We start from the raw sequence: 21,262 nt of genomic DNA on the forward strand, positions 1-21,262 counted from the left end.
GGCAGAACATAGTGTTAGTGGAGCGGTGAGAACTTCCTCACTCACAAAGCTGTGTGACTCATATATCAAAATGCTTTAATAGACTAGCTTTAAAACCAGGGAGTGCTGCTCAGATCGTGTCCATCTGCGGTTGCTTTCGCTTAGCAATCCCTGCAAAAACTCAAGAAGTAGCATAACTTAAAATACTACATACTAACATGATGCACAGGTTTATGTCCGTCCGTCTCCTTTCACCACTCAGTCGGCAGGGACGTACAGCCTGTCTTACAAAACTGTTACAGGAGATCATAATGTCGGAAATTTGGTTTTAAATTTCCAGCTGAATTTTCTGCATCGATTCATAAACTTTCATGAGAGAACTGAGAGAACCAAAGCTTCTGCCCAAGAGCAATGATATTGTGTTTTGATGAGCCTCTATGGTAAAAGAGAGGGGGACTGACACTCAGTAAGGGCTCCTTTGTGGACTCAAACTGGGTTGGATTGGATTTTTGGTGGAGTGAAGACAAGCTCCAGCGAGTGGCAGCACGGCATATCGCTATATAAAAATATGTTTTCCCCTGCCTTCTCTTTTCCCACCTCGGCTGAGCATAAAACTGCTTTTTTTTTTTTTTTTAACTTTATGCACAAGTTGAAAATGTGAAATCTCATCTCACAACTTCCTCTCTCATGTCTCTCTCCATACCATTCCACTGTCAAAATAGGTTGCAGTCATTTCTTACCCCGTTCCACCGATTTTCATGTTAGGACAAGTAGCAAAGAGGTAATAGCACAGAGGAAAGTGTGAGCCAGTGACAAAGGCAGCAGCAATATCAACATGACTGCATTGTCAGCGCAACCAAGGCAGTCAAGGGAATACGAAGATCTAGAAGCTGTTTGATCATCAGCTCTTTGATATGCTGGAACAAGCACAGTCAAGTCGACCTTGAACAAATGATAAACTTTAAAAAGCTGACGGCAACATGTTAGCATGTAGATTATAATAAAGGCTCAGAATTGGGAAAGACAACAGAAACAACCCAGTGGTCCGATGTGGTGTTTCTGCTTTTGTTACAGGTTTTTTTTTTTTTTATCTAAAATGGTATTACGGTATGTTTGGCAGGTGTTATGTTCCTGTCCGTTTAAATAAGGTTGATAGTTCTACTATACTGGGCCTCAGCATGAAGAGAACACCAGGATTGGCAAGAAATTAAACCAAGTTAGACCTGTTTACTGAGGGCATTCTCATCTCAACTTGTCAAATACCAACAAAATGTCAACACCCCTTGGCATCTGACACTGAGGCAGAAGGTACCCTTTGGCTGCATTACATTAACACCTTTAAACACACGATTAACACTGTGACGGGGTGGCATTTTGGCACTAAAGCTATTCGGTTAGGTTTGGGATTAAACCCAGTCACCTGGGTGAGAGTCCAGTGTATTTTTTCACCCATCCATCTACTCCACCTCCACCACATGTGATTTTACAATAAGAAAGACAATCAACATCACAATACAAACAAACAGAACTGTGTGTGAAGTGTGGTTCTGTGTCTACAGCTTGTCAATACAGTGAAAACACAGTATCAGTTACCCTAGTTTATTACATGGCTTTGTTAAATACTCAATTCTGATTGAAAAATTACAGCATAGAGTTATTTCTTTATAGCAGACCATTGCTAACCACTGTTGCTATGAAGAATAGTCCGTTGTTTTGTTCAGTTCTGATCGTAGACTCTGGAGGAGCAATAAAATCCTTTTTAAAATCAATGGTTTGTGCGGGAGTGGGATAATGTACACCAAGCCAGTCATTATTGTGAAATAAACCCTGACGAGGTGATGCAGGACCCCGACGCAAACCATAGCAACAGTCCACTATAAAGAAATAACAGACCATAGAATGCTGTAATTGACCAACCAGAGTCCAGTATTTAACAAAGCCAAGTAATAATGTGAAATGAACCGCCAGGTGACTCAAGACACGCATCATCCGGTTGGGGTTTATGTCGTAATAATGACCTGCTCACTGTACATTATCCCATACATGCTAACTGCATTTCCAAAGAATGCATATAGATAAAAACTGAGAGATAAGCCTTGTACTTCTCTCAAACCCAGGCAGTGAAATCTTGAAGAGAATAAAAGTAATTCATGAACATGTGCTCACTGTGTTGTATAATATCCTGGGTGAGCCTAGGATAACCTAATGTATGAAGCCCTGTTAGCAAATGTGTTTGAACTGTAAGATTAATTGGTGTATTTAAAGGTGCACAGGACGAATTTAATTTTTGAGATGTTTACATTGAATGGGGTATTCTGTGTGCTGCATTGTTATGTCCAAAAGTGGACACTGTAGAGCGGGACCTACACAAAAGTAGATCTCAGTGGACATTTATGATGGACTTTATGATGAGTAACTGTGCTGTGTTTGTGTGTAGGCCGGTTTTTGTAGAGCTCTTCAGTTGGAACTTCAGGCATCGTCCGCCTCATCTGCCCTCATTCTGTCCATCCTCCATCCGAGATCTCCATCCACTCTCAACCAACATCTTATGAGACATTCATTGTAAAAGAGGGTGGTGGACATTTGCATGCTTTTTATTTTCCTTTTCTTTTCCTTCTTTCGGAGATCTCAGTTTTGACCATTTGTGGGTGAACAGAGATTTAAAGAGAGAAACCTTTAAAGGGATAGTTCACCCAAAAATGAAAATCCATTAATTATCTACTCACCCTCATGTTGAATGAAGGTCAGGTTTAATTTTTTTAGTCCACAAAACACTGCCGGAGTTTCACAGGAAAACAGTGTTGCAGAATCTCCCAAACAGACGTAAATGGTGAGCAGTTTTCATACTTAACAAAACTACAGAAAATAAAACATAAAATGCCTCCATACTGCTAACCTCGAGTAATCCAAGTCTCCTAAAGCAAGATTCTGCAACGCCGTTTTCCTGTGAAACTCCAGCAGTGTTTTGTGGACTAAAAAGCTAAGCCAGACCTTCAATCAGCAAGAGGGTGAGTAGATAATGACTGAATTTTCATTTTGGAGTGAACTTTCCCTTTAACGCGTGAAGATTTTGCAAATCCATTTGGTGCAATTGTAATTTATTTAGGAGCTTAGTTCGACACTAATTTTATTTGTCTACTTACATGTTGAGAGGTAATCTGCTTACTTGTACTTTATTTTCACTGATGTCAACATACTTTTTGCATTTTTGGGAAAGTTTAACCTCAGGGTGATTTATTTTTTCAATACTCTTCCCTTATTCATTGTCATTCTGTTATCCTGTGCATTATTTGGGGTGGATGTTTTATTAAAAAGTTAAGAATCTAGATTAGAGACCAAACTCCTTACTATCTCTACACTGACCGATGTAGGGGATCACACTTTCACCTTCATTCAGTGTGTGTGTGTGTGTGTGTGTGTGTGTGTGTGTGTGTGTGTGTTTTATCACTGAACCTGTCATAAGCAGGTTTATGATTCTCTGGCCTGGAGGTTCACAGGCCAATAGGCTGTGGCTATAATGTTTTCTCTCTTGCTTCCCTCCATCTATCCCATCTGTCTCACTTACACACACACACAGACACACACACACTCACACACTTTGTCTACACAGCAAGATCTCTCCAAATACTCACTACTGTGGCTAATGGGGTTCTGACATCAAACACTTCCCAATCTGAAACACCACTAAATATAGAGACTTTCTTTTCATCAGTTTTCCCTGCTCCCTTTGCCTCTGCTTAATGGGTTCTTCATTAATCACTTTTCATTCTTCCTACCGTCTTTTATTTCTCTTTCTTTCTCTCTTTTTCCCCTTCCTTTTTATGCTTTTCTTCCATCTGTTCCTTCCTTCCCCTTCTCCCTTTCCTCTGCTCTTATTCAAGGTTTTATGCAGGTTTAGCTGTGACAGATGCGAGTCATTTCGCAGGGAGCAGCAGCGAGCATTTCTGATTCTGTGATTATGGTGATGGGGGTGTAATAATAAAAAGAAAAAGCTATGGGAGAAGTAGCACTGATAGGGCAGAAATAAGTAGAGGAGAGGAGGCGTACAGGGGGAGGAGAGGACAACAGAAACATGGGGAAATAAGAAGCCGATCAGCATACAATCACTGACGAGGAGGGGGGAATAAAGTGGAACACAAAAAGATAAGGGAAGGGAGAGGAGAAAGGAAGAGAAAGGAGAGCAGAAAAGGGGTTGGAGAGACGTGTGTGCCACTTGGTAGTCATCACAGAGAAGCTTTCTCCATTCAGGAACTCGGCGTGCAGCTGTCGCTTCAGGGAAGTGATCACACACACTCAGTCACAGATACAAACACACACACACACACACACACACACATACGCAGTCCACACATGCACACACTATCTTCCTCTCACACACACATGCACTCATGCTTTGGGCTGTGCTTTGAACTGATCCCTGCCACTGGAGAGGCACACACAGAGAGCAGGCTGATAATAATATTATCCTATGGCCTTCATATGGTAATATGGTTTTATTGCTATGAAGAAATATGAATATTATGGCTTTCAGAGGCAGCTTAGGGAATTACATGGCTGTCATGCTTCTCAGCTTCAATAGAATATTTAGATTCTCTATTTATCTAGGGTCTCTGGGTGGGAAATCTATTAAGTTATTTACCTTTGCCACGATATGCGCTGGCATGTTGTATATTCATACCTATGAGAATATACAAGGGGCGAAACGCAAGACATGCCTGGAGGTGAGATGGAGTGAAGGTCACAGCTCAGCAGGGTGGACTAGCACGCATCTGGATAGAAAAGATTGTGTGACACAGGCTGTGGCATGATGCAGCAGAATAAACACTCGGCAGGATGAGAAAAGAGTAGCTCATTTTGGATCATTTTGATTGATTTTCATTTTATTATTGAGATTGTGATACCCATAATATTGTACGATAGCAATGCCAATCCAACCCAACCCCGAAAAGGCAGTTAGGCAGTCCAATAAAGGCAAAGAACAAGGGAACAAATCAGGGACAGATGAATAAAATCTAAATCAAAGCCCGAAGGATAGTTTAGTCCAGGTTATATTGTACAATAGCAATGCAGAACCCTGTTTCAAATGTCATGCTCATTTAGTTTTCTTCAAAATCCAAGCCAATCCAGAAAGGCAGTAAGGCAGTCCAATAAATTAGGCATAAAATCCAAAAAGTACACAAAGAAACGTCAAGAAAATGCTGGGCTGCTTGACACTGACGACAAAGACACACTGGTGACAGAGGGGGGAAAACACATACACAGATAAGAAATCACGGACATTTGAAACAAATCTGTGCTCTCAAAAGGTGGCATGATGCAACAGAGTCAACAGACAGCAGGATGAGAGAAGAGTGAGTACACTCAGATACCCTTGTTAGCATGCAGGACAGTTTTAGTCCATGGTATATATTTTTACAATAGCAATACAGAGCCTGCTTTCTAAAGATAAAGCTGTTATGACCAAACATCATGCTTTAATTTCCTGGAAAATCCAAGCCAATCCAAAAAGGCAGGCAGGAAGTCCAATAAACAAGGCAAGAAAAGTACACAGGGAAGTGTTAAGAAAATGCTGGGGTGCTTGACACTAAGGACGAAGACAGACTGGTAACAGAAGAGGGAAGACACTGTCATATACACTATACACTGACATAGTTACAAACATCCTCATGAAGTCACTCATTACTTTGATCATGATCTCACTTGGCATTATTTACACCATCATGGAGCTCCATGTGCTGACAGCTGCTGTCCAGGGTGCTGAATCTGCTGCCGTCTCCGACATCCCCTGATATTCAAGCCAGTGGACAGGAGTTGCCCTGATGGTCAATAGTTTCCTTTGACTTTGACAGCAGTATTTAAGTAAAAGTAGCAAAACCACAGTGTAGAGACAACAAGTAAAAGTCCTACATTCAAGAGGTTACTTAAGTAAAACTGTATTAACCTGTACTTAATGTCCCAAAAGTTAAAACTGCCTACTATTTGTTTAGAGTTACTCATTTCAGAGACTCACAAGTTAGTCAATTTAATTTCAATTCATTAGCTTTATTGGCATGACCGCATAAAATACAATGTTGCCAAAGCATATTAGTGCTAACTTTTACTTAGTGAACAAAATAAACTCTAATAGTCTCTAAACACTTTACTCAATAGAGCCTGAGGATAATCACTCATCTTTTGTTGCTCTCTAAAACAATTAGAGAGGGTAATTTAAAGCAATCTATAATAATAAACCATAATTTATTCATTCATTATAGTTTGGATCTGTAAACTAATGAGTAAAAAAGGCTGATGGAAACACCAACAACCAAGATCTCTCTACTCCAGTTTGCACGTCCTCATGATGAGAGTTGTCAGTTTGTTTAGTGAGTACAGTGCATTAGTCTGTGGCCACTTCACTTTCTGCTTATCTGCCTACTCTTCATTGTCGCTTTTTTAATATGTTGCCGCTCGAACCAGCTGTGATCAAGAGCATCCAGCTGCAGATGCGATCTGCTTGAGGGGAATTAGTGGTCTAATAAAAGTCATTTTCAACAGAAAACACTGAAATCATAGTATCCTGGTTAATAAAGGACATTCCTATTTACTGGGCAAGCTCATTTAGTCTCAGTTCAGCACCATTTAATGGAGAAATCTGTAATATATTTACAGTAATAAATCCTAACCATATGACAGAAATTAAGGAAATGTTAAGTTGAAACACTTGCTATTCAATGCAACATCCATGTCCTCGTTTGAAATTTTCCTTTCACTCCTTTTTTGCCCCTTTCAGATCAATTAGAGTCAAAATTAATCATGAAACCAAATAAATTCACCCTTTTTAAGACATCTATGGCTGCAACTTGCTATTTGGATTGCAGGACTCATTTTGGACGTGCAATTGATACATACTGCTTCTTTCATCATTTAAGCTGATAATATTACAAGAAGATTTGTGTCAGTGACTCACTGTTGTTTCACTTTTCATGATAACGATGACAGCACTGAGATATAATGCACCTAATACCTCATGCCTGATGACCTAATGACCATGCAGCCCATCACTGAGTGATATTAACAACATAAAGAAATACTTTCACACAAGATGAATGTGGTTTTATATCTTTGTTCTGACAAAAAAAATGTCTACTTTCAATTATCAGCATTGTTTTGACATTGAATTGCATACAAAACATTGTCTCCTAATAATAAAGCATTTTCCATTTGTGTATATACAGATTATACATTAATACACACCCACAGTAGCAAATGCATGCTCCCATGCACACCTACAAACCTACAAGTGAATACATTTGCATAGGTTTACTGTCAGATCATTTACATTCAATCATCTGTAATAGTGCGAGGCAGCACAGAGAGGATCAGATATTTACATGTTTGCGTTCTGCTTGTTCATGTATTTGACAAGTCCTAGATGAAGAGTCTAGATAATAGATGGGTTTTGAGTTTTGTAAATAACAAGGTGAAATGGCAAAAACAATAATCAGAGATGCACATTTTTCTTCCTGCAAAAATGAATGTTTCACTGACCACTGTGGCATTTAATTATGTGGGGAAAACACCATAATTAAAGCATGATTATGGTGTGAAAAATATTTTTACCAGGATTTCCAAGATGTGGTTATTAATCTTGACTTATTCTGACATTTGCATTTAGTGGAAATTGCTTTTAAATAAATAAATATGATGTAATAAAAATACACTGCACCCTTAAATGCATCATGATATTACATTTGCAATGCTGAAAAGCTTTTTTTTCTCTCAAAGTAACAGAGTAACCATGATAAATGAGTAATACCATCTACTGATGCATGGAGAATTATTTCATCTAACATAAGAAACCCCTCAATGTGGAAAAAAAGCAAAGTTTTATGAAAGCAAACTTTTCACCATTATTACCAAACAGTAATGATGGTTTATGGCTAACACTGGCCACTGGAATGAGGCCAAAATAAACTTTATGTTGATATTGTTAAACCCAAGGTTAGTATTGTCATACAAAACATAGCTCTTTATCAGGCTTAGGGAGTAATGGATTACATGTAACTGGATTACATAATTAGGATACAAGAAAGTTACAGAAAAAATGGTGTTATCTTGTTATTTTGCCAGAAAAGAGGAATAACATCACAGTACAAGAACAATTCTGCCATCAGCTGTGAAAATACTGCCATCATCCCACAAGTCAGCATCGAATGTAAAGAAAATATTACAGGAAAACCAACTGCTAAACTTAGCTACACAGAAAACCCGCTAACGTTGGCTACACAGATCAACCAATAACATTAGCTACACAAAATAACCGCTAACATTAGTTACACAGAAAAACCACTAACGTTAGCTACACAGACAAACTGCTAACGTTAGCTACAGAGGATAATGTCTAATGTTAGCTCCACAGACACACTGCTAAAGTTAGCTACAGAGGATAATGTCTAATGTTAGCTACACAGACACACTGCTAACGTTAGCTACAGAGGATAATGTCTAATGTTAGCTCCACAGACACACTGCTAACGTTAGCTACAGAGGATAATGTCTAATGTTAGCTCCACAGACACACTGCTAACGTTAGCTACAGAGGATCATGTCTAATGTTAGCTACACAGACCAGCTATTAACATTTGCTATGCCAAACAACTGCTATCATTAGCTACATACATCAAATGCTAATGTTAGCTACACAGAAATCCAGGTATAACTCACTAACGTGTCAATACTACTACTACTACTACTACTACTACATGATATTGGCCTAAACAGTACCGTTTGGTATTGAGGTAATCCAAAAGTAATGGAAGGAAGCAATTTACATTACTTTAATACTATAATACTTGGATAAAGTCACTGATTACACTTTTAACAGGTAATCAGTAATTGTATCAGAATATATTTTTTAAGTAACCCTCCCAGTCCTGCTCATTATTGGCTTTTATTTTCCCATCTTTAATGAAAACAGATTTAATCATGGTTCCACAAACATGGCACACGTAAAACAAGGCACATAAATAAATTAGTCTCGATTTGTGCACGTGTGACTGGTACACCGATTGTAACATTTGACCTGCGTGAGTAACTGACGTCACACCAGTGGTGGTGTGAGATTCAGAGTTGCATGAATGGACAGCACTGTCTGACCAGCTGCACACTCCAAACAGAATTGAACTGAATCTGGCATGTTTTCACAAGCAGAATTACAGGTTTGTGAACAGAAAAAGGCACCACACAAGAAATGCCTTTTTTCACTGCTCCTCAGTATGCTGTCGCCTACAGCTAGTCAAAAGGCCCACACTGTAGTTTGTGGACTGTATACAGTATTTACAGTGTTTGCTTTGACAGAGTTACGCAAGTTTTAGTCACCTCTAAGTTTACCTCTTGTTTTTAAAGACTGTGAAGATACATGTTCTTCAAAACAACTGACAAGTTCTTCCATCTACAGAGAACATTACACGAATAGACTTAAGGTGCAGTAATTGTATTCAGCTGTAATTTTTATGTGCACTATAGGGATTTTCACGCTGCATATGAACGATAGTACTAAGGAAAGCCCTAGGCTAAGAGTTAACCCTGGGATAATTAAGCCCCCTTTCTTACACACATTGTTACCCCAGAGTTAAGCTATGCCCAGGGCTATATTCACACTGCACTTCTGCTAGCCCTGGGCTACATGTCCATTTGTGCAGCAGGTGATGCTAACATTATAAGTTCTTTGTTTCTTACTGGCACCTTTCAGCCCTGGGTTTAGTCGATCAGGACATTTCAGGAGATAACCCTACAAACTCAGGGCTAACCCTGCTCTGTAGCATGGCTACTAAGCCTGAGGCTAAAGCTGGGGTTAGCTCACCCTGGACTGTGCCAGGATTGTGCCAATGTGAAAGCTTTCTTAGCCCCATGCTAAATGTAGTGTTAAAAGCCCTTATGTTTGGTGCAAATTGAGCTTTCTGGCTTTACTCTTAATTTTATGAAAGTTTACAGATACAGATGAAATACAGCAGTACCTCTGATCATCGTGGGGGCAGTTTGGCGGTTTCTCCTGTAGTTCAGGCAAGACATGCCCACAGAACATGAGATAGAAGTTTTAAAAATCCCTAAATATTGGAAAGTAAGTAAACTCTCCGTCCACATGTCATGGTGTATTTCATGGCTCCACAAACCATCTTCAGTGCTGCCTGTGCTTTTGCCTCTTTACAAACTTTTCCAGTGTTAGGAATCCCAAGGAACTTGGGCACTGGAATTACAGGACATAACAACGCACATTTCGTACACTAATATAACTGGACTGAGTAGCGAAGTACAGGCTAATTTTATTTCAAAAGCCTGGAAAATAAAGCACACTAGACTGAGTAACACAAGCGCACAGTTTGAGATAACTTTATTTATCAATTTAGTTTAGCACTATTTAGTTGTACTTTCCATAGTCCATTTAAGAGTTTGTCTACAGTCAGGTAAAAGTCGAAAATCTGCAGAGAAGATACAAGATGATGCAAGTGAGAGTCTAAGTGGACACCTTTAAAACTACAAGGCCACTGGACCAATTTTCACAAAACACAGAGTGTGGGCCTATGTGTCTGTGCATGTGAGCAAAAATAGAAAATACAACAGACTGCTGTACCCACACTTAGCCCGTCTTGTTAATTAAAGGCAGGTATACACAATCCCAAAATAAATAGTGATGAATCAGCAGTTTCAGCTTGAGCACTTTACTTTTCCAGCCCTGAATTAAGAGCCGGTGCAATAAACTGATGATTGCATCCTTCTGTGTCTATGTACTGCGTGTGTATGCATGTAGAAAGGATATTTTTGTGCAAGGCCCGAACATAAAAATCCAAATGAACACTGACAACACATATACCCACTTAGAAAACCAGTGCAATTAGTGTGTACAAACACAACAGATGGGAGCAACTTGCACACAGCAGTTAAGTTTCTGGGGACATGGCTGACAATCGTTCCTGCTCAAACTCCATGTAAAAGAAATTCCCAAAGGACCAGCTTCACACAACCCTCCACCCACGCAGGCACAAAGGAGTGAGTGTGACCTATTGCAGTCTTTCTAGGTTTTGTGAACTTGTGCATCTTTAGCTCCAGCGATGTAGACTTCATATATCTGAGTCCCTCACATCAATCCCCTTCAATTTCTGAGATAAGTAATCTTAGATAAGCTGAAACTTCTCTGATACCACACTGCATTCTTTATTGGATTCAGATCTGTAATCTATGAAGATTTCACAAGGGGATAAAGAAATAAAAATAGACTGTATTGTAACAGATATCACATTGCTCAAAGGAGAAATCTTGAGTAATCTTAGAAACTATTAGGAAGATAAGAAGTTAGTTGTCTGATTCGATGTCTCATTGTATGAACTCTTGGAAAAGTTATTTTAATGTCAGAAATGCCTCATCTGCAACTGCATCCGTCAGTGTTGGATGAGTAGCTATTTTTGCCTTTCTGCTCGGATAAAACAAACATACTGAACTGCAAAATGTCTTGGACGTTGTAGCCGTTTAGCTCACTCTAATAAACTGCTCATGGCAGATGTTTCTCCTGGGTGCTGGCAGAAAATAAAACAGCGTGAAGAGGAAGGCAGGGACGGCTACGACCGAGAAGAAAGCGGGGATAGTGGTACAAATTGTTCTGCAACCTCTGTAATGAAATCATTTTTCAAACCACTTCTAAAATGGTGTGTAAGCCAGAGTTAATACGCTGTAATAGGTTGGCTGGAGAGAGCTTCTGTGGCAGAATTACACTTCATAGGAACTCTTCTGACTCTACTCTAGTTCAGCATACACGCAGCTCATCCGCACTGCAGCTACAAACAGCTATATACACACTGGGACAGAGGGTTTGTGTCTAAATCCTGCAGAGTGTAATATGGATATACAGTAGCAGTAGGTCAAAGACACAAACAATCTATATATACTCAAGAAAAATATGAACATATATACACACTTATGTTTTTTCTCTCATTTTTCATGAGTTAAAGGTAAAAAACATTTTCTTAACACCCAAAAGGTTTATTTCTCTCAAATTTTGTTCAGAAATTAGGTAAAATCTGTGGCGCCCCAACAGCTCAGTTGGTAGAGTGTATGTAGAGTGTTTACTGTGGCTGTCAGTCCTCTGCAGCGGCCGCTGGTTCAACCCATTTGCTGCATGTCATTCCCTCTCTCTCTACCCCCTCTCCTGTCATATCTTCAGTTGTCCCTATCAAAATGAAGGAAAAAGCCCAAAAATAATCTAGTTAAAATCCTTGTAAGTGAGCTATTCTCCTTTGCCACAATAATCCATCCACCAGCCACTCTAAAGTGAGTAGTTTCATCTTGAAAGAAAGCCATTTATTACGCACTGAACTATGGCTATTTTACGTATGGTTGCAGGTAACATGGTGTACCAGGCTGTCTAAAGAGGCCTGGGCATAAAAAATAAAAAGGGCACCAGCTGCATGTCGAGGGCCACCAGCCTGCCAAAGAATTTGATGCATTTTATCACATTTTGTCCCAAAGGGCACTTTATCAGTTTTTCTTGACTGGAGGGACACTGTTGGGGGCACTTCACCATGTTTTGTCCACTAGAAGGGCATTATATCATGTTTTTTTTTCTACTGGAGGGCACTTTAACACACTGGGTCCACTGGAAAGGTACTCCAGAGGACACTTTATCATGTTTTCTCTTCTTGGAGGGCACTAGAGGGCACTTTACTATTTCATCCAGTGGAAGGGCACACTAGAGGGTACTTTCTTTTAACATGGGGGTGTCCCTCTACCACTTCTCAGAGCCCACCAGTGACAGATACCATTTTTCCCCCCAGAGGCAAAGTCATGATCCACCCTGCTCTGCCTCTGAGTGCTTTAACATTTGGTATCTGTAGAACTTTACAAAATACCCATAGTACAGTCCCTAATAAATATCTTATTTCAAGATCAAACTGGCTTTTTATTGTGATCAGTCCAAGGCAAACCTGTGCAATAATCCTGCTGTTTAACCAGCATTTCTATATTCCACCCCTATCAGGTGGATGGATTATCTTAACAAAGCAGAAGTGCTAAGAAACACATTTTTTTAAACAAAGAAATAAACATTTTGTGTGCACAGAAAAGACTAAATACAACTTCAACTCATTAAAAAACGGGAACAAAAACAAAAGTGCTCCTTTTATATTTTTGTTGACTGATTTCTATGTTAAACAATGCAACAATTATAGCACAAAAGGACCATTATAAGAGTGCTGCATCCATACAAAATTCCATTTACAAGGAAATTGCTGACTCTTATAGTGGATAGTGGTTCTTATTCATGGTAGAAAATGCCAGTTGCTGACCACATAGATGAAGACAGAGAGCACTTTGTCCAAGTAAAAGGTCAGATAAGAAATGGTCTTGAAATAGCTTGATCCCTTTTCTGCAAGATGTTAAAAACTTTTGAACTTGTGGCAGCTGTATATGGCTGGCTGCAGTAAAAAATAAAAACAGAAAGCAGTGACACAAGGGCTAAAGGCAAGGGCTTCTAATGGTGCGAATGCAATGCATCCAACCATTGCAATAGCAGGACATAAAGCAATAACAGAAAACTTTTTTTTGGTCCAAATGTTGGGGTAAATTGCGTAGCTACACTGCCATAAAATATTTTTAAAAGTGTTATGGCTATAACTGATTGCTTGACTTGTTTTCATGACCACTCTTTGAGTAGCTGCCAGTACAACAGAGAGAAAGGCCAATAAAAAACTACTAACTTTCTGTGCTCCTGAAAAAAAGTCTAAAACAGTAGAAACTGAGGCAGTAGCAGAGCATCCGAGGTTAAGGTTTTCCATGTTTTGCTGCAGTTATACACATATACTCAACAAGAGTTATGTGAATGAAAAGTCAGGGCACCCACCACTGAAAAAGGACAGTCCACTCAGTTTGTATTTTGATGAATAAATGGATATTGAATCATGCAGGTCAACTATTTCTCTTCATGGCTTCCTCCACTGATTGACAGCTCATGTTGGTCTCAGTATCTGGAATATTGTGTTGTTTTTGACCTTTGTCCACAGTGGTCTGTGGGGTTAAGCCACATTGTGCTCTGACAGGCTCTCTGCCAAAATCTCCTCTGTCTACAATCTGTCTGATTTGTTGCAAACGCAGCTGGTTTTTAAAGTTTTATGGCAGGTCCACACCAGTCTTCAGTGCGGCTGAACTAAACCCTGGAGCTTGGCACGGTTTGTTTGGGTTGGTGTGAACGCCAGACTCAAATTCTGATGCAGACCAAACAACCGCTCTCTGGTCCATCTCAAAGGGGTGGTCCTATAGACTGCAGTCAAGTGAACTCTGGAGTCATTCATTTCTGGTGTGAACATCATTCGAACCAATTACAGAGGTGGACAATTCTGTGTGTCATTTCATTGGTTCACAAATGTTTTCTCTTCCTGTTTTGGTGACTGGTGAATTAATACCACATTTGTGACTAAAATGTGGACTGGCAGGGGAAACACCACTCCCTCGGGAAAAGCACTGGGATTTAAATGACAATATCATGTGATGCTTTCATGCCCAAAAAGACTTTTTCCCCATAGACTTACATTGTGAAGGAAGCAGCTATAAAATGATGGCTAATGTTTTTTGAGCACCACAACCTCCAGAAAATGAATTGTGTTAATATCAGGACCAGATCTATTTGGTGTGATTACATTTGGAAAGTCTAGAAGAGCCTCACCGCTAAATCATTTTATCCCAACTTTAGTTAGTGGAGAGCTAAACCAGAAGTTAGCTGCTCGGCTGATGGGAGTCTCTAGTTTGCTTGCTCTAGTGCACTTTCACAGTAAAGATGTTGGATTCATGCACCACTCAGCAGCCTCCAATGCTATAACTAGTTCTCCTTTATAAACCAGTGGAACAAACCTGGACTCGTGACGATGTTATTAAATTATTTAACATCCGCTGGCGTACGTGACGTTCTTATACACGGTCTGTTGACATGCGCCCCAGATCAACACCAACATCCACAGAACCTGATGGTGCTCTACTATGACAATATCCAGGTAGAAACTGTGAGGCGTTTATTGTCTTTTTATCCACCGACTCTATGACTCAATAATCAGGTGATATTTTCACAGCATGACTTTGGTTTATAATTTCTGGACCGCTTGAGTTTTGCCTTTTTGAACACAAACCAGACCAGCTGGAAAACTGAAACAATGAATTGACCTCAGATTTGTTTTGTCCAAAGGAATGGACCTTTCAGTCTAACCTGGTCAAATACTTCTGACATAAAGTATGTTTCTTTGCCTCCCTAGATCTACAAAACAAAAGGAAATCTTCATAGATTATTTTTTACCATATGCAGTACTGATGTCACACTTCTATAGCACGTATGACCTTCCTACCAAGAAAATCATAAGATTTACAGATGTTTAAAACTGATTATTTCCATCCATACATCCACTCAGTATTGATAGCATTATTTCTGCTCTACCTAACTGCCTGCCTGCAGACCTGTCTGGCCTCTGTGCTCTCACAGCCTTGCTTATATGTTTGTAACAGAGGCAGAGCACACAGGACCGCAGCACTGCTTTCAGCAGACACACACACTCAGCTGCAGAGAGCCAGCACACACACACACTGCAACACATTTACACTCACATGTGAATAAGGGCACTCAACCTCATATTGTGCATTAGGTAGGTGGGCACCTGCATTCATTTTTTACCCACTCACTCTCTCTCAAACACAAAGGTGCATGCAGCTGTATGTTTTACTTACACACACGTATTTGCTTGCACTCGACACACATGCTTGACTAAATTCCAGATGTAAGAGAAAGCTGTTGTAGTGAAGTTGCCTCCTATAATTTAGTTAGTTTGTATAAGGAAAGAGTGTTAAGTGTGTGAGTTCATTTTAATGGCATAAATCAAAACATAATGTAATATCCTATACTTATGTGATTTCCCAAAGGGGATCATTAAAGTTTTATTAAACTTAATTGGAAATAACTGTTTATATGTTTCAGATGTAATTAAAAAGAAACAACAGTGCAAGCCTCTTGTCACAGTTCCCAGCAGAGCACATTCTGCATCCTGCAATTGGCACAATTTTAAATTTGTATCGGCTAAAAAAAAAAAGCAGCGTAAAAGCTGGCTGTGAAGCCATGCCTACCTCTAGCTGGTGTGCTGTGATTTATTTAGCCTCAACATGAAGATACATGGTGGTGACTGGTGGATGGACTGAAAAGAGAGAGATGGCCTGGGGTGATGGATCCAAAGACCTGAAAGAGAACAAAGAAATAAGACACGGGTTAGGGCGTGTTAGGGTACTGACTACGTACAAAGCCTGCAGATCCAATCCTTGATATATTGTCACCCACTCCATCACTGTCATATTATGATGCACTGAAACACATGAAGCCTTTTCCTCACACATAGCACAACAATTGTCACTGAAAAGGGCACAAAATTAATAGCATCAGTAGCAATAACAGTTTGGGTGCATACAGTGAACAGACAACAAGACTAAAGGTTTCAGGTTCATTCACTTATTCACTATTCCCTACTCACTATCTAGGGATGTCTATGTAGAGGACTATATATTGAACTCTCTATATAATAAGGTTGCAAATTTTGTGCGTTTTCCCGAAGCAGTAGTTGAATATGCTAACAACTGATTACTTATTAACACATAAAGAAACAATATCTAACAATTATGCATCAAAAAAGGCTGAAGGAACACTGCAGGAATGCAGGATGTGCGCAACATTGTAAACTGACAATAACAAGTAACAATGTGTCCTCTAGTATAAGCTGATCAGTCTGTCAATGTTCAGTTAAGCCTGTTATCCTGAAAACAAAAGCACAACGCTCCAAAAATACACACTCTGGAGTTTGAGTTTAGCCACTGCCTGCCAGACTCCATTAACATATTGCTCAATTTAACCATTACGAACATTTATACCCTCTACAAAATTATTAATGTAAGTCATAAACAGACACTAAATCATTTGGTCAACATTCAGCATTAATTTGAACTCTAATCAACATGAAACAGGCATAGAAAATCAGCTTTCCGGTCCAAAATGGAAACTTCGAGTTGGGAAACTGTGGCTGCAGTGTTGTTGTCAGAAAAGTGAGTATTTCACCTTAACATGTTTCCTTGATTTCTGATGACATATTGATGATTTACTACAGAAAATATACTACACATTTCTCCTTTTATAAGATATAAATGCAATTTTTTTTCTCCTTTTTTTCTAAGTTTAAGTTTCGTAATTCAACAAAAGCCTCCATCAGATGTTGAACTGATGCACAACTATTGCCATTTCTGGACTATCATATTAATTATGGATTATGAATTTTAATTGATTAAATTTTTAACAGCAACATTAATTGATTAATATCCCTACTACAGAGTGAAGAAAAAATCCTTTGTTGTTTTTGTTTCAGCACAATACACAGTGGTATACAGCAGGCATTCTCAAACTGATTCTTTACAGGTCTGCATCTGATTTTTATTCAGTGTTAGAGGTCCAGAATAACAACAAACATGACATTTAATCAACTCACATATAACATATATTCAAGTTAAGATCAGGATAGTTAAGATACATTTGAGCCTAGTGAGAGAAATGGCGATTAAGGAGCTCAATGCAAATTCTCTGTTGTAAAGTCAATGCATGAACTCACACAACCACACACAAAACACACTCTCTCCAGTAGTTAAAATGACCACAACGATGATGTCAACAATAGGAAAAGAAGCCACACTAAAACCACATTCACCTTGGGACAGGATCGCTGTGACTGTTCTCCAGCTATATAAATTCAATGTCACTAATAAAGTATTGATCAATAGATATTTTATTACAAAATAGAAATAACTACACTTCACTTGTATTCAAATTGGCTTGCTGTTTGGTCCGCATGCAGACCTTCATCCAGACTTTGAGAAGCCCTTGTTGTATACTACTTTTCACAATGCATTGTGGGATACTCTGTTCTATTCATGTGACTGATGTTTATCAGGCACAGTGTTTACCTTGTTAACCACCCAGTTTAGGATGTTAGGAAGCTAACATCGGTTATTTTAGCCTTGATGATGGTGCGTATAAGGAAGCGGCCCAGTCCAGCCAGCTCCCACAAAATTATTCTCATCCCATCCCAATACCTGTCCTGTCCCAGTCCAAGAAGAATGATTCTCATCCCATCCTGTCCTTGTCAATCGACAGTCCACACACAACATTACAGACATCTTTACACATAAAAAAACTGACATATTGCTATTATGCTCCTTCCTGGTCCCAATGACTTTTTTCCCACCCCTTCCCAGTCCCCTGATGAATAGCAAAATTGACTTCAATCCCACGTGAATCTCACGGGAATCCCGAAAAAATGTCAGCCCCCATTAACACTCCTCTCTTGAGCTCTACAGAATACAAAAAATAGATTATTTTGTCTCACTTATTTGCACTTCTGAGGAAAACGGTAGTGTACTGCTATGGATGCTCCACCGCTAACCTCCCACAATTCTCCTCCACACAGTTTCCGAACCCAGTATGATACTTTAAAGAGTACTCCAATCATATTCTATCTCAGTCATTACCAGGAACACTCAGTTTAATCTGTTGTTTCATGCAGCAGCTGAATTAGGCATCAACTCTCATTGTTATTCTGTCTTTTTTTTCCACTCCATCTCTTTTTAGTCATCTCGAAGGAAATCTGTGCTGAAGGCTCTCTAAAATAAAATATCAAGACCCCAGTTACATTCATGGCGAGCAGAAACCTAGAAGTCGGAACATAATACAAATTTTCAATGCCTCGACTGAAAATAGTCTTGACACCACAAAATGTGGGCGCTGAGGCAAAAATTATGTCAGTTTTTTAACAATTCATCCAGTGTGGATCAAAGTGCTATCAAATTGAAACTGACAGCCTGTACTTTTGCGTTTTAGTAAAGAGTACACATTGACACAGGCTCACAGGAACGCACATACACATCAAATGGATGCAGACACTTTGGCACTCAGTTTTCCAGCCAGCTGAGCTAACAAGCTGCAGGTTATTAGAAAATCATTACTCACATCAGAGGCCCAAAGGCGTCTCATCGCTGAGACATGAAACAGCAATGTGACTCGACAGTGGGACAGCTGATCAGCCCAACATGACATCCTGCACACAGGTGAACGTACGCAAAATTCCAAAAGCTATTGATGAAGACAATGAACATGATACTTCTTCTTTTCACTTTTTTTTTTTTTTTACCTCACACACATCCTAACAACCTGTCTCAACAAGCAGTGACAGCCGCTCTACTGTGGCAGATCTTTCCACATGCTTGTTAGGTTGGCAGATGCAACGTGCACTCATCAGAGCTGCAGTTCACAGACTCACACAGAGGCTGATTTTGACATTAAAAGTTTTAATTATCTTCGTGGCAGGCAACCCCGCTTTCCCTTCAAAAAAAAAAAACACAAGTGTAAAACACACACACACATTCTTTCTAGCAGTGACAGCAGCATGTTAATTATATTTTTTCCTTTAATTGTGCGTCCTTCTATTTATGAGGGCTTTTTTGGCTCAACACTTTGTTCTGTAGCCTACTATCAAAACAATAATACACAAGAGGATATTCTGTGGTGTGATATGCTGGTGCTGCAGCTATCTTTAAGTCCCTCCTGACAGGTGCTGCTGCTGGCTTCCATGAAGTACTTAAAATTATAGCAAACTTTCATAGAGTGGCTTTTATGAACCACCAGGGTTCCATCTTAAAACACTATATGCAAATTTTTAATAGGAAAAAAAATCCCCTCTGTAATTGAACAATCTATTAAGCTTGGTAAATCTTGGGGGAGGGAAAAATAATTTGTAGTAATAATAATTTGTACCTTGTATTTATAATTTTATAATTTTCAACCTGGAATTACTTAATTCATCTCCGAAACTTAATTAATAGAAGAATTGTGTGCCTATTGAATTGCTAAATTATGCTCTTCAGTGATTTCATTTGCCTCCTCATTTCTCTTTTGATCAGGAGCATGTCTTCCCTCCTTACACACAGCTCACGCTCGGTGCACTTACTATGCATCAACCACTCCAGAAACCTGAAGGTGAAATTCTGAAGACCGGTTTTACTCATAATATGTGTAAAAATTGCCCATGTTGCGCTTGTTAGCAGAAGCCCAACATAAATACACATGTATCAGCTCAAGATCAGAATTCTCTATGAAATCCGTGCAGTCCATTTTAGATGCTATCAAATTAGTGTTTATTTTGCACAGCATTATTTAGCAGCATGTGTGCAAAAGCGGCCTAAGCCTCTAGCTGAACTGGCAGAGTAAACATAAAATGATGAAACAAACACCCAATGTAGCATCAGAGCTGTATTAGACAGAGAGTGTGGACAGGACCAGAGGAAATGGAATGAAGGTCATAACATTAGTTGAGGGAATCTACCCTTGGTAAAAACTCCAAGGTATCCAGCAAGTCTTAGGTAATAAGGAAGACAAATGGTGATGCTTCCCTACACCTAAAGTCTTCCATTTAACGTTTGATATTCAGGTTCAAGGTTAATTCAATGGTCATCATGCACCAGAGGGTTGCACAATAAAATGCAAGTTGTAGTCGCTTTTATGCTGCACTGTTACATTATTCATGGTGGAGCATGGAGGATAAGCTGAGGAGTCTCAAAGCCTGAAGAAAGAAGCTGCTCTGTAGTTTGGTGGTACAGCAGCAGATACTACTGTATCTCTTGTCAGTCGTCTGCAGGATGAACAGGATTCAGCTGGGGTGGGTATTGACTTTGAGCGTTGTGCAGGCAGCTCACATCATCAATATCACCAATGATGGTAGGGGAGTATCAATGATCTTCTGGCTGGCTGTCATCACCTGCTGCCAAGTCCTGGCCTGGTCCGTGACACAAATCATACAAATTTGTAATGTGTCCAGGCAGAATGCTTTTGGCGCCACAGCGAGAAAGATGTGGCTTCAAATGCAGTGATATCCACCACAAGTCTACACCTATTAAGCTAGTGTTAGTCAGCCAGAAAAGCTAATGCTTGCAGCTTACGTTCCAGCAGATAAAGACAAAGTTTAATCCGTTCCCCACATGTGTGCTCTTGTGTTTTACATTTTTGAAAGATGACAAAAAAGACGCCACTGTCCAAACGCATGAAACACAGAGTGTCACCCTTCTTAGAGCCCCATATATGCTGCTCAGCATGTAGAGAAAGCAAAGCTTGACAGGCCCGTGGCACCTTAGTTATGGTTGCTAAGCTATGATTGGGCAGTTGCTGTTCGGAAGATGGGCTTAGCAAAGGGTCGACTCT

General features: G+C 39.6%; 1 protein-coding gene across 3 annotated transcripts in view; it reads right to left on the reverse strand.

The window, feature by feature from the left end:
* LOC146329215 (leucine-rich repeat and fibronectin type III domain-containing protein 1-like protein) overlaps positions 1 to 21,262 on the reverse strand; it is a 295,854-nt gene that overhangs the window by 150,692 nt on the left and 123,900 nt on the right. For all 3 annotated transcript variants that reach the window (XM_084718151.1, XM_084718150.1, XM_084718149.1), the window contains exon 2: positions 16,105 to 16,213. The gene's annotated coding sequence lies outside the window, so the exon portion shown is untranslated. The remainder of the gene's footprint in view (positions 1 to 16,104; positions 16,214 to 21,262) is intronic.

The sequence above is a fragment of the Lutjanus erythropterus genome, chromosome 4 (genome assembly GCF_056507025.1).
Source record: "Lutjanus erythropterus isolate fLutEry1 chromosome 4, fLutEry1.hap2, whole genome shotgun sequence".
NCBI lineage: Eukaryota > Metazoa > Chordata > Actinopteri > Lutjaniformes > Lutjanidae > Lutjanus > Lutjanus erythropterus.